This window comes from Pygoscelis adeliae, unplaced genomic scaffold (assembly GCF_000699105.1).
Source record: "Pygoscelis adeliae isolate BGI_AS28 unplaced genomic scaffold, ASM69910v1 Scaffold25, whole genome shotgun sequence".
In the NCBI taxonomy this organism is placed as follows: domain Eukaryota; kingdom Metazoa; phylum Chordata; class Aves; order Sphenisciformes; family Spheniscidae; genus Pygoscelis; species Pygoscelis adeliae.
Genome location: NW_008824808.1, coordinates 3,012,292 through 3,031,789, shown reverse-complemented (window position 1 = coordinate 3,031,789; position 19,498 = coordinate 3,012,292). Strand labels below are relative to the sequence as shown.

Here is a 19,498-nt window from a genome sequence, read left to right as displayed (position 1 = left end):
CTGGATCATTGCTTCTCTCTTCATGTGACTTCTGTACCTGGAAATAGCTTGCCCAGTGATGAGAAAAGTGTCAAGTCTCTTCTTTGACATCCTTTCTTAAAATTTGTTTCTTTCAGGAAGGATGCTAGCTAGCATTAATGTATATCCTGTGACTTTTGAAGAATTGAATCTGTCTGGGTTATGTCTAGTGTTTAGCTCTTTTGAAGCTAAGATTGCCTTTTATGTGCTCTAATTATTTCCAGTTCTCCACTGATAAACTCTATACTGTTAGGTTGAATAGCTGGCCCTATGTCTTAGGGTCCTGGTGAGGTCGGTTTGGTGCAAGCTGTAAAAATAGAGAAATACAAACTTGCCTGTAGCTGCTGATCTTGAGGTATTTCGTGGTGTTTAGATCAGTCTTTAGAGAACCACTTTTGCTGACTGTCTGTGAGGTGAGTGTCCATAGGGGAGCAGCCAGTGGATAGGGGAGACATAGTCAAGTTCTCCTTCCCAGCAAAAGGGGGAGGCTGGGGTAGTTATTGTTGCAGCCTCTTACCAAGACCAGGTTTGTATCTTTTCCTAGATGTTATATACAGTATTTGCTGTTTCTCATAGTTTTCTTTCCCAGTTGACATGTTTTGATTCTTCTGTGTCAGTCATTCTTACTGCCAGCAAGTGAGGGCATCCTTGGGATTCTGTAGGGTTTTTTGGTATCCATTCATTGATGGTGGTGATAACCTACAGGTAGCATAGCTTATGTATTGGAGTATTGGCGTATTACATGACACATATTATAGTTGCACGTAGCAATGCATTGTTAATGGCAGTGCATGTGCATTATGGTAACTTATTTTAACTGCATGTCCTTAAAGATGTTTTAAGTAGTTGCTTTGTGGTTTTGGATTATGAACCCCTCTTAGATACTACATTCAATAGTAACACAGTTAGCACTTTGTGTAAATAAATCTAATACTTTTAAGAGGTCATGTTATATTCCCTTTGCATGTGTATAAATATTTATGTTGTATATGAATTATGAATATTACCCTGGCGTTACTTTCACACAGAAAATAGGTTATTTTTCAACTGTTGAAGTCAGAATGTGTTGTGTAGATACCATTAGGTTCAGTAGTGGAAAATAGAACTTAGTTTGGTCAAAAAGTAGCTACTTTGTATTCAGAAATACAATAAATAGTGAGCTTTCAGATAGCCTACAAGCAGTGTATTGACCTTGTAAAGAACATATGATATTCAGGGTAAGGTAATAGGGGAAAAATTCTGTCCACCATTCTTCTTTATCAAATGCACGAAGTTGGCACGTGTATTTGCCAAAGAAAATTGCTCATCCAAATCACAAAAATTAAAATGACATATTAATTCCAGTTGAGCTAAACAGGAATCATAATAATAGTTGCAGGTTCATCTAATATGCTTGGATTTTATGAGGCAGTGCATTATGAGAGTTGTAGTTTTGATCTCCGTTATTTCCTGTAGACTGGAGAGCTATACCTGTTGTACATAGCTTGCATGGAATATTACGAGTCAGCAGAGCCAGTCAAAAAAAAAGGGATGGAAACACAGGCCTTATCGGGCAACCCAAGTTAAAGTTGAAATACAGTTTGGCAAACAAACACACTTTCGACAAGATGTGGTGGTTTAAGTGTTCTTCATGATTTTTGGTGTTCTGGAAACATCAGAGTCTCTTTAATGAAATCTCAAATTTTCAACCTGTTTTGGGATGAAAACATCTTAAACTTGATTTTCCCTGTGGAACAGTAGTTCTAAAGATTGCTTAGCTTAAATTGAGTGAGTTGTCCCTCTGGCACTTACTCTTTAATACAGGAGTTAATGGATCCTGTGGTAACAACACTGACAATGCACAACTTTTTTTAAAAGTAGAAACAATGTTGTCTGTTGCTGCGTAAAACCACATCTGTGTACATTATTGTTCAGGTCCTCTTAATAATGGCAACAGAAAATAATTCCCCTCTTTCCCACCCCCAAATTTAGTTTTGTTGCTATTGTAATTGTTTTCCAATAGTTGTCTGTGTGGTGCTGCATAGAAAAAGAGTAGGGAGATCTGTGCTCTGAAGAGTGTTCTATTTACAGGTCTGATGCTTGAGAAGGGAGTAAAGGCTACAGTAATAAAAGGTCATAAAACACTTGTGCTCTATTGTCATCCCTCTGAATTTTATTTTTAAGAGTTTATCACCCTCAAAAATAAGAAGAAAGGAATCTTGCAGAAAAGAGTGCCTGGAACGTGTGCTGCCTAAGATCAGGATAGATACCTTTACATGAAGTGTAAGCATATGACAGAAGGTGAGAAGTATTTTGCATGAGGAATCGAGCTGCAGAGCTGGTCAGAGGATGTGAAAGGGGATGGACAGGGAATACTAGAGCTGTACAGAGCATTGGAGTATGGATGAGGCTTTAAATTTATGATCAGGGAGCAAGAAAAACAATTTAGCAGCTGTATTCTAGATTTGAGAGGGATACTAGTGAAGGATTTGCAGGGAATCATGTAAGGGATGGAAGGTAATCATTCTGATGGGATAATGAGCAGGAAAGGAACTTACATTAGGAATTCTGAAGAAGATAAGAGCAATGCATGAAAACTTCCCTTGGATGGAGTGAACAGATTCTTCTCTTGATATCCACTATATTGGGAAGGAGTTGAAATAGTTGTAGGGAATTTTGGACTTTAATTATGGTATTAAGGGATCTGCCTTCTTACCTTTTTCCTAAAATGAGTTTGAAGACAGGTTTCTTTAGGTCTGAAATGCCTTTTTTCACCTCTAATAGTAAAGTTCAGGGTTTCCTTGTATGCATTTTATCACATATAATGTCTTACATTTCATAGCCTTCTTTCTTCCTGTCTGTGATCCAGAATCTCTCAAGGAAGTATCTAGTCATTCTTCTTTTCCCCCCTCTTCAATATAAACTAAATATTCCTTCCAAGCTTCCAGATCAACAACATTTTGAAGATATTTAAATAGTCCTTTTTGAAACACTAAATCATACAGTCTGCTTATGTGTGTAAATTCATTATTACACTTGCATACCAGGCTTGGTAAAGGTCTTGCTTTATTTCTTGGTGACAGAAACATCCTATACACTTCGCTGTAATGGGGTGCTCGTGAAGCTGGTTAAAAAGCACTGCAAAGGTGTGGCTTGAGATGTAATCTCACCTGTGGCTGTAGACTGTCAATCTAACCTTTTAAAAGTAATTTTATGGAGAGACAGCTTATGTTGGCAAAAATGACTTCTGAATGCTATTGTTTAATATGTGGGAAATGTATAGGAAGTGTATAATGTGGAAGCACGTAGGAGAGAGCTGAAAGCAGGACTTCTTGATGCAATCTAGAATGGTCTAACTGTGCTTTAATAGCATTAGCTTCAATTCTATAAAGAGATTGTCAAGCCCGAGTGCTCTAGAAAATTACTTCCGCATTGGAGGGCACATTTATCAAGCGTAAGAGGAATGCAGGGCTGGAAAGGACTTTTAGAAGACACTTTGGGCCATCATCTTCTCTTGTGGCCATATCTAGTATGCCTGTGTTTGTCTTGTAATCTGGTTAATGTTGCAGCTTCTATAGACAGGCTGTTCCAATGCTTAGGTGTTTTTTACTGTTCAAAGAATGTTTTTTGGTTTTTTAAGTTTTGGTGGTTTTTTAATGTCTAAACTAACTTTTCTTTGTATATCAAGCCATTTATGTTCTCGGACGTCGGGCAGATTCCTGGTAGTGGTCTGAATAAAAGCAGCACTTTGAATGGAAGAAATAGAACAATCCGTTTTATCTAAAAAATGCAAAAAGGGGAAAAAGAAAAGGGAAAGTAAAAGGCTTGTTCAGTAACCATCCTGGAAAACTGTTTCTACCTCTGAGTCTCTGAGATTACTTAGGGAAGGTATTGGGCCCTGAGATTCCAGAGTTGTTTTCAGGAGCATGGTGAATTTAAAACAAAAAACCTTAATGTCACGACATAAAAAATTACACTTAAATTTACAGGGAGAACTAGTGCTTTCAGGTTGAAGAAAATTATATCCAGTAAACAAGAGTGACCACAGTCTGCAACTTCTAATATTATACTTTGTTGTCCATTACTTTTTTCCCTGCCTTTGGGGTAGTAATTTTCTACAGTGAATCTGACAGCCCAGTCAAAATAATTCATAAGGCCAATGATGAAAAGTACTCTTTATTTTTTCTGGTGTAAATAATCTTTGTCATTCCTCATCTGTCCTGATTTCTTCTTCTTGTTTCTTTGCTTTGTGTTTTCTGAGTTTTTTTTTTAATGCTCCTTCTTAATGTGTATAAGCTCTCCAACTTACAGTGTGCTTTCTGTTCATTGTTCAAGAAGCATCACAAAAGTATAGTCTAAATATCGCTGAAGAAATTGAGCTCTTAAATATGGAAAACCCGTGTGTTACAGGTTTTGCACAAGCAGTAATTTGTCCATGATATCCATCCTAGGTATGGCTATAGAATAGTAACCTGGAGAAGATGGTGCCTGTCTTGTGTGCCATCCCATTTCCTACCCCAACAATGCAGCTTTCACAAAGTTTGGATGTGCAGGAAACGTCCTCTCCATTTCTTTCCAGATTGCAGAGCACCTCAGCGAGGGAGATATTTGAAAGCAAAAGTCAATGCAGTTGAAGAAACATGGCATGCTGAGTGAGACCCAGTACAGCAGGGCAAGCACATAGACTGTCAGGGATTCAGATGGGCATATTCCTTCTGCTTGCTGGGAAGTTTAGGATAAAATTCTGCCGGGCCATAATGTTTACATTCTTATATTATTTTAAGACACTGTTCTATGTTATTACCTTAATGTAGGCTTCCACGTGTATCTAGTTAATGAATGGAAACTTACCATTGCTTTCCATAGAATATGGAAAAGAAGAATATAAAAGAATGTATACTGTTTGGGGTTATATAACCAAAGATTTAAGTACCAATTAATTAGTAATTAGCTAACTAATTAATCTTTAACAGGGTACTTACAGCTCAGAGCTTCTGAGGTGTCTTCAATGACTTCTATCCAGTGTCCTATGTTTAAAATATTTTATATTATCTACATCTAATGATGCGTCATTACTGTTGAGTAATAGTACTAATGGTTCTTCAGCTTTCTCTTTGTAATAGAGATGTCCTTATCTTGTACTTTTGAAAACTATTCCTGATTTAACTAGTTGGAAAATAAAAAGCATATACATGTATATGTAATGGAATTTTTTTTATTTTATACATTTAAAATGGCTTGAGAAAGTTTTAAGTCCTTTGTGGGGAGTGAGAATGGTGTGGAAAAGAATCCTCTTGCTTCAACAAGGCTGTTGTGTAAGTTCATTTTGATATGCTTCATCTGTTGAGTAACTATGAAACTTCAGCAGTTTTAAAACAGAATATTGTTTGGGGAATCTGTCCTTTTCACTCTGCCGTGAAATTCGTGTAAATACTAGTTATTGACTGTGCATAAACTTTTGAGAAACATTCCTTGTTGGGCAGAGAATACTTACATAAATTACAATCCCAAAAAATAATTTTTGCACTTCTGTGAAGGAAGATATTTAACAGAGTTGGCAAATTTTCCTTTAGCTGCATTCTCCCAACAGACAGTTAATTCAGATGAATAGTTCTAGTCTCATCTTTTTCTCTTCTGCTCTTGCTGTTTAAATGTCAATTCAGGAAAACAGGGCATGTGTCCCCCCCCCCCCCCCCCAAGTTAAATATGCTAGTTCCATTCTCTTCTAGATAACTACTTACATATTTGAATATGCATTTATGTACCTGAATTTAATTAGTGTCTCATAACCGCTGTTGTTAATGCAAGGTAGGATTCCATGCTGGATTTTTAAATGTAAAAATATATTATTGTCTCTGTGGAAAACTGCTGGATTGGCATGACTACAGAATGTTCTCTTCTAAATGATAACGAGTTTCACTTAGGAAACCGATGCAACATTTCACAGGCAATTCTATCAGTGCAACTTAATTCTTATCTCGTGGTTTTACCCAAGGCTTGTAGTTCACAAAAGTATTTTCACTCTGAGGCATAAGCAGTGGTCTCAGTGCAGTGCTGTTTGTTCCAGACCTGACATTACTTATCTCCATTGCCCTAGTGTTTGAGTTGCAATGACCTGACTTGCCTGAAAGCTCATTCAGCCACTCTAATAAGGAGGAGAAAAAAATCACCTCTGTGAGTGTGTTAAAAGTACTTAAAGGTAGTTTAGTGTTTGCATTACCGAATTTCAGGTCCACTTAGATGCATTTCACGTAAAGGGTAAATTGTAATGGTGACTATAATTGCTTTATGTGAAGCAGGTGGAACTCCCTAGTTTCTAATGCAATATAGTCAATGTCTTAAGTTTGATTGCAAGGTTGGTATACTAAAGTTTAGGTTCTACCATGTGCTGTGGGCATCCATATAAAGAGATACAGTAGTAACCAGTGTTTTGTGTGTCCAAACCCTAACTGATTACACAATAACTTTTTTTTTGGGCAGGTTTTGTACTAACAGTTCTCCAGTGCTCAGAGTCTCTAGGCCTTGGCTGAACTTGTGGCAAAAAGTCAGAATGATCACTTAAAGCTTGTTCTATTTCAAGCAATCAGAGGGGATGAATCTGAATAAGAAACAGTGTCTAGCCCTCCTCTGCTCCCTTCTGCAGTCTTTCAAAGCTCCAGTGGGGCAGCAGTTACTTCATACTGTTCTGCAGTGTTCAGAGAGGAGGCACTTGTGAGTGGAGCACTAGCCTTGGAGACTTATGTCAGCTCCTTGAACTCCTCCTTTATGATTTTTTGTTAAGTCATGTAGGATGGGAGACATTTCATCCCAGTTCTAGTCGTCTGAAAGTTATATCTAGCCTCAACCAGTCATCCTGTTTAAATCTCTTAGGTCGGACCTAACTGCATTCTGGTACTCCTTGCACACTCTCTTGCTGTCTTTCACACTCTCTCTCTGTTTTGTGTCAAGGCAACAAGAAGGAGAGCAAGGCACTTCCAGAATCAGCTTTGGGTGAGACATGTAGATTTTAGGTGGCTAAAGTTAGGTAAAGTGAATTCCACTGGTAGTCATTTTTAGTCTCTGTTCACACATGTAAATGAGGATAAGACCATATATGAAGAAGAACTATCATGGTCAATGCATATGTGGCATTGCATTGGTATGCATAAAGCAAGGATGGCTGTGCTATGAATTTTTGTTAGGGTGTTTGATCTCCTGCAAAAGCCATGTAGAAACCCTTGGGCTTTATGAGCATTTGCTAAGGGTTCCTTTGAGCTGGTTTCTTCCTCCCTATCTCAGGTTGCTTCTACATTGCTTGGGAGTCCCATTGATTTGTCAGTGCCTCCTCTAACATTAAATACCAGTGTGTCTGCAGGTCCTGTGCAGATGTGGACTGGCAGGGTAGTAAGTGCCTTTCAGCTCCCACCAAGATTTGGTGGAAAGTAGGGGAAAAGCAGTTGATGCCTGCTACTTCATTACAAACAGATCTCAGCTGGACACTGGAGTTACCAATTTTAAAATCTGGGGAGAACACTTGGAACTGAATGAAGATTTTTTTTAGTTTTATGGCCCAGACTCTAGTTGAAGATTGAAGAATAAATGAAACTATTTTCCATAACTAATTTGACATCTTTATTTCCTGTTTCATCACCTTTTTTTTTGTCCCCAAATACTTACGATATATAAGGCTGAAATCCTAGTATGTGGGGGAAAACAAGCAAATAATCCCAACAGTATAAACTTAAATTCATAAATCTGAGACTTGCAACCAGCCTGCTGTACAAGAAAACAGATGCCATGCAATAAATTAATACTAAGCTGAATAATAAACAAGACGTATTGTTAAAGGTCTTCAATGCAAAGAAAGTGATTTCAGACTTTCATATGCTTGTTTTCTGTCTTTGTTTAAATGAGGCCCTTGCATGTGTTTTCTTTATTGTTCTCTTTTGCACACATTTGAGCTTTGTTGGGTTGAGAACTGTCTCTGGTTGGGCAGTGGTGATTAACTTACACTAAATAGGCAGCAGTAATGTGATTTGAGAATGAAAAGGATTCATTTCTTTTAAATGAGGGGAAAAAACCCAAGGTTGAAGGAAATAGTTTACATAATCTGTAAACTAGTTAAGGAGCTGAATATTTATGCAGGTTGAAATTGAAGCTTAGTTGCCCTCTAGGGGTTTTACATTAATACAGCATATGCTAGCTTTTGGGTGGGTTTTTTTCTTTCAGAATAAAGGTGAGAGAAGTCTTTGGAAAAACTTACATACTGACAAATCTGTGGTGGTGGAGGCATGTGTACATCTGCATTCAGTGAGTAGAGCTCATTTAGTTCAGAACCCAGAAAATGGCAGAAAGATTTTTAGCCAGATTATGTTCTTGTAATTTCAGTGTACCAGTGGAAAAGGTACTCACAGTCATCCAGTCATAGCACTGAGAGGTCCCAACCAGGAATGGTCCTTACGTAGAAGTCGGGATACACCACGAAGAGCTTTTCAGTCCTAAGGAGACATGGAAGACAGAAGGTTACACGGGATTGTAATGGTGCTGCTGAGAAGGCCACGGTAATGGCAGCATTAAGACCCTCACTCAGTTTCTGCTTGTGTCCAAGCCACTGAATGCTGCTTTGAATTCCTAGCATCCTCAGCTGCCACTGCCTAACGTGCAGGGGTCTTCTGTCACATCTTCCCTTAGAGCAGCTGGAGCCCTGTTTATGGATCCTGTGATTGAAGTTGTTAGAAACGGACTTTGTCGCGTTGTTTAAAAAGCAGTTGACAAAAACTGAGTAGTTCTTGTTTGGGTAGCATATGATATTTCGTAACAAGTATCCTCATGCCATGGGAAGGAGTGTGACTAAAATGGCTTCTAAACTAAAGCCACACATATATTTCTCCTCGTCTAAACTTTTAATGCCAATGGTTTTGTAGCAGCTGCATTGCTAATATTTGCTTGAAGAATTGCTAAATAAATTCTTTAAAGTGCAGTTGTTTTTCTGACTATGGAAATCACATTTATGTGATTATTTTTGCAGTTTCTTTCATAACAGTGTTGAGACTGTATTACTCTCAAATCTTTTTGCATCAGAAAGAAGATACTTGGAGCAGGCAGAATAGATGCAGGTAAACAAGCACCTCCTGCCAAGCTTGAGTACATGTGTGCGTACAGCTTGAGGAGCACAGCGTAGTCGACTGTCAGAAGTTAGAGCACTGTCCCCGAGGCTTCATTATACCAAACTAACTCTGGATTAGTGCCAGTAAAGTCTATGGTGTTACACAGATTTTCATACCGTTTGCCCATTAAGCCTTACACTGAAGAACAGTTCCTCTTTTTTGAGGGGCTTTCATAGCTGACAAAGAGTTCCTGGTGCATTTTGTTTTGCTTTGTGGATTTGTCAAATGCTTGTTTGTAAATCCTCTGTCCACAAGTATTTCATTTTACCATCTTCAAAATTATAACCTTTGCTATGGAGAAATGGCCACATATCTTAATTTCTCTATATAATCAGGTTTGTTAATAGAACCCCTTATACGCATAGACTTCTTTGGCCTGGTACTGTTTGGATCCGACAGCCAGTAGCGTCACAGAAGCATCTGCTTGGTTGTATCTGCTGTATGCTTGGGCATGACATCACGCCTGCAGCCTGGTGCTTCCTTGTCAAAACAAATGACTTTATCAGCACAGCTCTTATGTCATCAGTTCTGCCTTCTCCTGCTCTCTGATGCTTGGTATCTATGCCCAGTCTGCCTGGGCAGTAAATGATTCCTGGAAGCTGTGCATCGGGCCAAAAGACGTGGCAAGTTAGAGGGGAGGGTGGGTTGGTTTTTTTTAGGATTTTTTTCCTCCCTTCTGTCACCAGTTTCCCTCCGTGAGTAGAAGCACCTGAGCTGATTGCTATCTTTAGGCAAGCTTTTGGTCCAGAACAGAACTGCTCTTTAAGTATGGTTGTAGTAAGCTGTCGGTCTTGCATTGTCCTGAATAGCACTGGCTTCAACTGTTCAGTTTAATGTCTCTGAAGAGCTTGAAGAAAGTGTGTATTTCTAGCTCAGGGAGCATGTGTGGCATGGGGGAGTTCGTGATCGAGGGGAGAATCGTAATCTCCCTGTTCCTGCAGGGCAGCGTGCAGTGCTCACAGCTCATGGAGAGTTTTCCAGGACCTGAACAAAATACTGAGTTGTAGCGCTTTGTCATTTGAAAAAGCTTTTGTGCAGCAGTTTCAAAGATACAGCAAGAGTATCGTGGCTGGATTATTTGCTGTCTGGTATTCAGGCCTTTTTAGTTATCTGGTTATCGCAGTCATTTATTTGAAACAAGTACTGACTTACAGAAGACGGAAGATAAACGTTACGCAGTTACTACCAAATTTCCAGATCGTGCTAAGCTTTGGTAGTGTGCTTTCTTGTCACATCATTAAAACTCATCTCTTCAAAAACATGAATAGGGAAGTCTGAAATTCTGACTGCCTACATAGTCAATGATGCACTTTCTTTTGAAAAAGCAATTAACGTATTTTATCACACTGTGGCCACCATTGCAAAGTGTCAAGTTACTCTTCAGTATACAGTTCAGAATATAGACACAGGACTTTTTTTTTTTCTGAAAAATTGCACGTCTGGTTCTGTCATCCTTACAAACGCTGAGAGTACCTCATTCAGCAGAAATTCTTCCCACACTGGCATACGCTGAAGGCTAGTAATTTTTGAAAAAAGAGAGAGACTAAACATACACTGCAAACCAAGGTAAGTACCTGGCAGCCTGTTTTGGAGATGTTGGAACGATGGTTGGGAAGGAATATAGGATGAATTGTGACCTGTAAGGGAAAGTCACTTCCTCTTGTAAGAGAGCATAAGTGTATTAATCTTTAATATTGTATCCTTGCTGGAGTGCCCAGAAGGCCTGAAATTTTGACCCTAGTCTGTACGCCCCATCCCACCCCCACCTTCCAGCTGGAACCTGAAATCAGTTTCACTTTTGCTTAGAGGGTATTTTGTTTCATTCAGAGGAGGAAGAAATAATAACAACTACCACCACCTTCAGTATTGGAACTTTGAGTTAAAATCATACTTTTGGAAATACAGTAAATTGAACTTAGCGGGGGAAAAAATATCGCCAAAGCAGCATGCTGTAAATTAGAGCTGGTGTGATGGTGGAATAGCTGTGTAACTGCTTCTTCAAGAGTTACATAAATGACCTGCTCTATCTCCACCGTGTGGTAGAAGGACATTACTGCTATTTCTGCCACTCGGTGAATCTCTGGGTTTTATAAATAGATTTTTTTTTTTTTTTTTTTTAAATTTTGGAGTTCAGCTTTTTTAACTAAGGAGTCAGTCACTATGGGACAGAGGGAGGGGGATGTTGTTTCTTTTAATCATCTGTTATGCTAACTTCTCAGCTGTCCCTGAGTGGCTCAGCAGCTCCCGAAGGAGGTGGGAGGATAAGCAGCAACAAGGCTACTCTGCGCAGCTCAAGTTGGATGCGCTTGTTTATATAGAAACAGGCAGTGACAGACAGTAGCCATGGGGGAACTTGCATTTGTTCCAGTTCTGCCTCTTCCAGCGCCTGGTATGGTAACGCTTGATGTCAGGGATACTTACTGCAGGGTGGGAGGAAAATTAGATCAAGTCAGTCTTAAAGGAAGCAGTTGTTTAAAAACAGTGCAGTTTAACTAGGTGGCTGTGCTCGTTGGGTGTGCTTTACCTGAAACCTTATGTAGAAGGCAATGCTTGTACTTGACAAGAACATTCCTAAAGCAAGTATCTTTAGTAGATAAATCATGATTTACCCAAGTAAACTGTTTCACAGCATTGTGTTTACTTTGCTTAAAAGGGATTTTTTTTTCTTTTTGTCATTTCAATGGGAAGAAAAAGAGGTCTGCTTTTCTTGACAAATCTGCCTGAATAGCCCAGCAGATTGTCATCTTTGAACACTTGAATCTGCCTTGCTTGACAAAGTACAGTCACTGCAAAGCCTTATAGATAATAGTTAGGCCCCTGCTACTTTTCCTCTATCTTCTAAGGACATAACCCTCTTCTTTGTACTGCTGTGCTCTGGGTGTCTTGCTTAGTTAGAGGCAGGAGAGCTTGTCTCTTAGCTCTGAAAGAGCTGGGGTGCTGGAACTTACTTCATAAATGTGACAGTGTACTGTATTTCTGTGTGTTTGGGGCAAAATACACACACACATATGGATATGTGTGTATACACACACATATGAAAAATGCTGACGGAAATCCAGGATGAGAGATCAGATCAGGGCAAGCTTGTGCCCACTACACTAAAGCTAATAAGTAGATATTTCTCTGCATCATCTGTGCCAAAGTTCCATTTGCTGTTGAAGTCCAAGTTCTGTTGAAATTCTAGTCGCTAAAGGCGTATTACTAATAAATTGTGTATACCACAGCATTTCGTCAGCATTCAGCAATAGTCAGGAAAGTACTAGCTTAAGGTGTACATTTTTTTAGAATCTTCTTTTCTGACTGTGATTACTTAGGAAAACATTTTCTCTAGTCAAGTTTCATGTGTGCATTCAGAATTCTTACCAAACTGAAACCTAACTTTAATCTTTCCACCCCTCGTCCCCCAAAAGTCATTTTGGTCAGATCTCGTGTGCAGGACTGATACAGAAACGTAGAATGACTGTCCTTGTCCAAGCGGCAAAACTAAGAGCTGCTGAAAATACCATGAGATTGCATGTGTATTTTTTTTCAGAACTCTGTTTTTTAACTCTTAATTACTTTAATCTGGCATATTTTTGTTAACTGTTTTAAGTATTTGTCTATTTTTTGTTAGTTGTACTGATTGGGTTGGCTTGAATTACTCTTTGGCTGTGTTCCTCAGGCTTTTTTTTTTTTTTTTTTTTTTAATGAAACAATTTTTCTTAAACTTGCTGCTTTTCAGTTTCATTCACTGTCTCTTAGTGCTCATTATGAAATTAGGAAGAAAAGGTCCAACAATCTGCTGTGGACAAGTTGGGGGTTAATTGGAACAGACAGAAGTACTTCCCTGCTGTTGCTTGGGGTTTCTGGATATACCTCTGACAAACATCCGCAATTCTCAGTCCGAATGGGAGCAAATTTTACACTGCAGAGCATGTGTAGTGAGTCTGGTGGGAGAGGTTCCCCCAGTGCGAGCCTCTGCATCGCATGGGAATGGGACTGTGTCTTCATCGTTCGTGGCTTTCTTGGATTTATTTGTCATTCCTTGATGCTAGTTTCTTAAAATCCTCTTTTTTCCCAGAAATTTGGTCTTTAATGATCGTTGGGTTTGGAAACAAGAAACCCTGTTAATGTCTCTATAATAAAAAGTAGATCAACAGCTGAGCAATGACTTCTCTTTTGAATTAAGTGATGTTGGAGAAGCCCCGTGTGCCTTACATGTGTTCTCAGAATTAGTGTGGTATTGTGGTTTCTAAAAAAACCCAACAAACAAGACAAATGAAAAAAACTATGTTTTTGATAACTTTTGAAACAGAACGTTTAAATAAGCCATTGCTTTCCTATATTCACTTGAAAAGCCCCTTCTAAGCCTTAATTTCAGAAAAGAAATGCTTTTGCCAGGTGTGAGCAGTTGACCATACCCAGAAACTTGTAATATCTGTGCATTTAAGAGATGAAAACTTTGAAGGCTGCTGCTTCTAAGTGAAGGTAGGTGGCCTTTACAGAGCAAGTAACTGGATTGTTTGGGGCGGCGGGGGGGAGGGAGGAACCAAAACTGCAAAAAAATCAACTCCCAAACATTTTTGATCTGCACAGAGTACCTTTCTTCCCTACTGCTTTGGCCTATTCTACATCCAGCCGAGGGATACTTTGACGCCAATTAATTTTTGCAGCAGGATTTTGAAAACTTGCTAATGAAAAAGGCATCCATGGTATGACACAAATAACCACAACTGCAATAGTTGGGACTTCAGCGGGACTTAAGCAAGCCAAGGCAGATAGATGTTGAAGGAATTCAGGCTAGCATATGCCTTTTTGGTATCGGGGTGTTTTTTTCCTCTTTCTTCCTCCTCTTCCCTTGTAAGCTTGTCAGTTTAGACCCGGCGTGCAAGTGATTTTAAGGGTTTTGAAAGGCATGTGAAAACTTTATGCTTCAAGGTATAAGCCAAGTTTACAGTTGATAGGAGTTGGGAAGAAACTTCACTTGAGAAAATGTTTTTCCATAATATAGACTTTCTGGCACCTTTTTTTTGAAGCAGCTATTACTGGCTTCTGAGAAAGATGGTATACAGGACAAATGGGCCCTTTGTCCGATTCAGTATGTTATTTTCTCATCTCTAATTGTAGATGTCCCCTAAAGCAAAGTCTTCTGATTTGTTTCTAGGATATGGATAACACATATTCTTTACCCCAAGGCAATGTGTTTAGAGAAACAGTTTCTAGTTTTTTGGGAAATATTCTTCCTCTGCAGATCACAGTTGTGCTATCTGCCTTTCTGACAGTTCTCTCCTGCTGTATGTTCACCTCTCAATCATGAGACGAGTGACTTCTCCGCATTTCATGCTGGAGTGCAAGAGATGCTGTAGCCTACTGGAGGATCCTCTGTTTCCATCGTATACTTTAAGACAAAGCTGGTTTTCAGTGCTGAGAGCACGCGGGAAAAGATTGGGCAGGAGGAGATACCTTTGACACGGTGAATATCCCTTCCCTAAAATTCCTGGGTTCCCGGAATCGTCTCTCCTCCCCAGTCCTGCGTTGTGTACTACCACGTATTGATCATCTGCCCCAGGACAGATGCCCCCAGCAGTATGTTGGAGCTACAAAAGCTGAAATGGAGCAGCTTTTTGGGGGTGGTGGTGATGGGCAGGAAAATGGAAAGTATGTGATTATTTTTTATATTACAGCGAATGAATACTAGTGGGGACAAAGTATTTGATCTGATAACAGAGGTTCACTTGAAAGAATCAAGGTTATTTTATGTCAATTTTCTCTTTGCCCTATATAAGATGCATTTAATTATTTCATGCTATCTCCCTCTATTCAAATTAATCTGTCTTATATATATTGTTGCTCAAATTAGAATAATTCTTTAATCAGCTGTGTTATGCATGCCATAGTAGACTAGAATAGGAAAGCTACTCCTGGCATACTGACGATGCGTGTATTTTATTTGTTATTGTAATTTAAAAGTAAAATCAGAAATATTGATTTCTACTTGACTGGAGAGATGATTTAGTTTGAATATCAGACTGATCTTAATCAGGTGAGAATTAATTGAGTTGGAGGTATTAGATATTCAGTGATGTTAACTGAACCATGATCAATCTACAGAGAAGCTTTCTTTTGTACTGTGTTGGAAATACCAAATAGCTCGTACTCCGCAATGTAAAACAATCTTTTCATGTTCATCCTACTACTTCCTCTGGCTCATTAAGTGCACCAGCAATCTGTTCTGTGCATACCGAGTAATCTTCAAAGTAACAAGCTAATAAATCACAATTTAATACAAAATTAAAAGCATAATAACTTCGCCATAAAATGTTGCTGATAATGTTTTGTATCCTTTTAATGTTTTTGCACACATTTTACAAACACAAATTTTAAAACCTTGTCCTTGTTTACATTTTAAAGGGAACTGTTTCCTCCTCCTCCTTCCACCATCACCCCCCCCCAAATCCACATCGTTACTTGGGCACCTTTTCTCCACCCAGTGGTAGAGCTCCAGGAATGACCCAAATGTTGAACAAAACTATTTCCTTTTTTGGGTAAAGAAAAAAACCTACCCCAGGAATAGAACATAATCCTGGTCTGGATCATGATACAAGCTTTTTTTTATTTTAAGAGTGTGATAGCAGTATCGTAAGTGTTGAGAAAATATAAATGGTGAGATAACACCTCTGTAGGACTTTCTCTTAAGTAGTAAAATTGTAAAGTCTTTAAATAAACTAGGGCCAGACCCGAGAGCATCAATTTATCTTGATAACGGGGAATATTTCATTTATTTTGTGTACAAGAACATCTGCACAATAGATACCTAGTTATGATTGATAAAACTACAGTTCTAACATTACATGAATTGCACGACTCTTTGCAATATGAGTCAATAGGAAAGTACCAAGTATTGTTAGAATCTGAATCTGCAAAAAATGAACTTTCAGAAGTAGCCTTCATGCGACATACAGTTCATACACTGAAAATAATGACGATGATCCCGTGGCATTGTTACCTCAACACAGGTTCCATGCAGCTGGTTCTCTGGAGATAAGTCTCAAACACTTTTTGTTCTTCTCTTGCTTTGCACATGGAAAGACTTTCATGTTTATTGAAAGAATTAAGTATCTAATATTTTTAAATATTTAAAGTAAAAAAAAACCACCTACAAATATAATCTGCTCGCTGGTTGTTCCCCTTTATTAAATCACAAAAAATAAAAGCTCTCTGATTATTTTTAATGCTTGGGGCACAGTTTTTTCCATAAAGTCTTTCCTTTATATATATCTGTAACTGAAACGTTTGCAGTCTGACACGCAGATTCTGCCATTTCATGTTGAATGCAGCACAGTGAGGAGACCAGCCTACCTCTGCTTGGGGGATCAGGGGTGTTGTAGGCTACATAAAGAGCAATTGCATCTTAAATATGGTGGTTTGGTTTTGTTGTCCACTGTTTGTAGGTCTGCAGACACTGGGATTAAGAATGTTAAATTTAACCTTGTCTGGTTTAATGGTGTGGAAGAAAATCACTATCTTTATGCAGCAGAGCTGTGGCGCTGTTATGCCAGGTCTTGGTTTGTCCCTTTGAGTCAAAATCCTACAAGTTTGTATTTTCATCAGAGAGGAGCAAATATTTCTTTAACCAATATATATGTTCTAAGATAAAAACGGGCAGTGCCCTGGCTTCTTATTTCCTTTTTTTTTTTTTAATTAGAGAAGTATATGTACCAGGACATCTGTTGGTGGACCCCCACCAGCTTCACTGTAACTAACTTTCTGGTAATGTATCTGATCTTTTAAAGTTTGAAAAGCAACACTTCAATGTGCTGATTATTGCATATGCCTCTCTGACTGCTTGGATAGACAGGGAAGTCATTTATCCGGTCTTTATTCTGAGGTAAGTGAACTGGTACCCAGTTTCACTTCAGTTTCCATCTGCTTCCCATATTATCTTGTAGTAAAGTTATAAAACAGAGATGGGGGGAAAAGCTATTAAAAATACTAAAGAAAAACATTCTTCTTAGATACTGACTAATTTTTCAGCAGATTTATGTGGACTGTGAAGATTTTTGTAAACAAAGTTCTTTACTGTGTCAACCCTCTAGCTAATTATCAAAGAAACCTTAATAAAAAGAGTGTTCTGTAACTTAAAGCAGTTCTTAATCAATCATCAAACATACTAAATAATAGTCAGACATTCAAAAATAATTCTTGATACTTCCAACATTATTTGTATAATTCTGTATCTGAACAGAATTATACAAAGACTCGGAATAGAATTTTTATAAAAGATAAAAACATACGTGTCCAGACAGCTTTAGAAATAATTTTAGAAGGCTTTTAACAGCTCGTTCATCCGTTGTTCCACGACCTCACATGTGCCAGGATCTACAAAAGCAGCTGGTTTTCCCCTTGTTCTCCGTGTCCTGCTTTCTCAAGTAGGTAAGTTGAGATAGGGAGACCCAGCGACATACTGCTTTTGGATCCTGGGCAGGTGGAGAGCTGGAGGTGCCGGGGACCAAACTCAGCAGCTTCCCTGAGGGACTCGGGGCCCAAGATGCTCCCTGCTGAAGAGTCAGTCCGTGGAAGGGGCTCATCACTGACCTCGGCCACAAAGCCCTCATGTCTGTCCCTGAAGATCGTAGGAGCTCAGTGGTCTTCCCAGCATGGGCAGATCACCTCTGTATGCTAGCATGCCGTAGTCAGCAGGTGAGAACTGGCAAAACCGAATTGCTCTGTATTCAAATACAGTTGTTAGCTTTTGTTCAGTTGAAAGCAGACCTTCGTCTTGGCAAAGATACCGTTTGGCCTTACATGGTTGATTTAGAGAAGGTACTAAATTGTAAGCTTGCTTTAGCAGTTAAAATCTCTCTACGTGGCTGTAATGGCCAAAAAGTAATGAGACTTAAAATTCTCAGAACTGTGCCCAAAACTTAGAATCATAGAATCATTAAGGTTGGAAGAGACCTCCAAGATCATCGAGTCCAACCGTCAACCCAACACCACCATGCCCACTAAACCATGTCCCTAAGCGCCTCATCTACCCGTCTTTTAAATACCTCCAGGGATGGTGACTCAACCACTTCCCTGGGCAGCCTGTTCCAATGTTTAACCACTCTTTCAGTAAAGAAATTTTTCCTTACATCCAATCTAAACCTCCCCTGGCGCAACTTGAGGCCATTTCCTCTCGTAAGTAAGGCAAATTTACTTTGGATTTGCCTTACAACAGAAGCGCGAAGCTTTCTTCGTGAGAGAGAGCAAGACGACAAAGTCTGGCCTTGAATCGGTAATGAACTGTTCAGTGAACTGTATCCTCGGGAAGAGTTCTTTGCTCAGCGTGCGTCCCCTCAGACACAGCCTATGGCACGGAGAAGAGCCTGTGGGGCTAACCTATGTCAGATAGGATGTCATGAACCATAACTGCTGCAGGTGAAAGAGGGGCCCACAGCCAGTTTCCGTGGTAACTGGTAGGCACCTGCAGCTCTTTGACGCAGTACTGGGTCTGTCCTTGTCTGTGGATAGAGCATTCAGTGATGGACCTATGTAGCTGTCCTGGCAAAGCCTCACCAGGGTTCATTTTGTGGAGGGCGAGCTATTTTTCCCTTTCTAACAAGGCATTTTCACTCGTGTTGTGTTGAGCTCCATCCCCCATTTTATTTAGCTTGTATTTGTAAATATTGGGGATAACCTTTATTGTTTGTTTGAAACATTTCTTTCTGTTTTGTTACAGCCTGCACTGAATTTGCAGACTCGCCCAAATTTGCATCTAGTTCCGCTGCTGCCTGAGGTTCTGTTTTGGTAGCTTGCTGCTTGCAAGGAGAAAGAAAACATTATATGAGCTTGTAAAGTCATGGAAAGTCATTTGCTGAAGCCGTAAAGATTGGATGATGCGCAAGATTTCTAAAAGATCAATTCTGCTCTGCAAGAGCAATTGTTCTTTGCATCACATGCAGTATCAGGAAGCAGGCTCGTTTGAGTGTGAGACCGGGTTCCCTAGCGTTCTGGTTACCACTCGTAGCTGTTAAAGTGTTAAACTACAACGGGTTTGTAATCAGATCCTGCATATCCGCTCCTTTTGTGGTATCTTGCTATGCACCCTGAAGCTTTGGTCTACAATGCAGATATTGCTTGAGTTAGGAATGAGTGGTGATTGTCAAGAACGGAGGTGGAGATTAATTCTTGATTTGAGATTATATCTGGAACTATTGTGCACTATTTGTGAGATTGTTCTCCAAATCAGTAGTTTTAACACTCTTTGTGCTGCTCAACGTTGAGATGTTTTGTTTCACGGAAGAGTTGTGAGCAAGACAGAGCATGATTAAAAATAAAACAGCATTCTCCAGACTCCTGTAAGATTTCTGGTAAACATTTTTAACTAAACCTAC

General features: G+C 39.2%; 1 long non-coding RNA gene across 1 annotated transcript in view; it reads left to right on the top strand.

Annotated features, from left to right (window-relative positions):
- The window catches only part of LOC103917074, a 34,713-nt gene that overhangs the window by 10,349 nt on the left and 4,866 nt on the right, over positions 1-19,498 (top strand). Inside the window, exons 3-4 of the long non-coding RNA XR_663613.1 lie at positions 8,206-8,286; positions 8,365-8,537. This is a non-coding gene — a long non-coding RNA (uncharacterized LOC103917074). The remainder of the gene's footprint in view (positions 1-8,205; positions 8,287-8,364; positions 8,538-19,498) is intronic.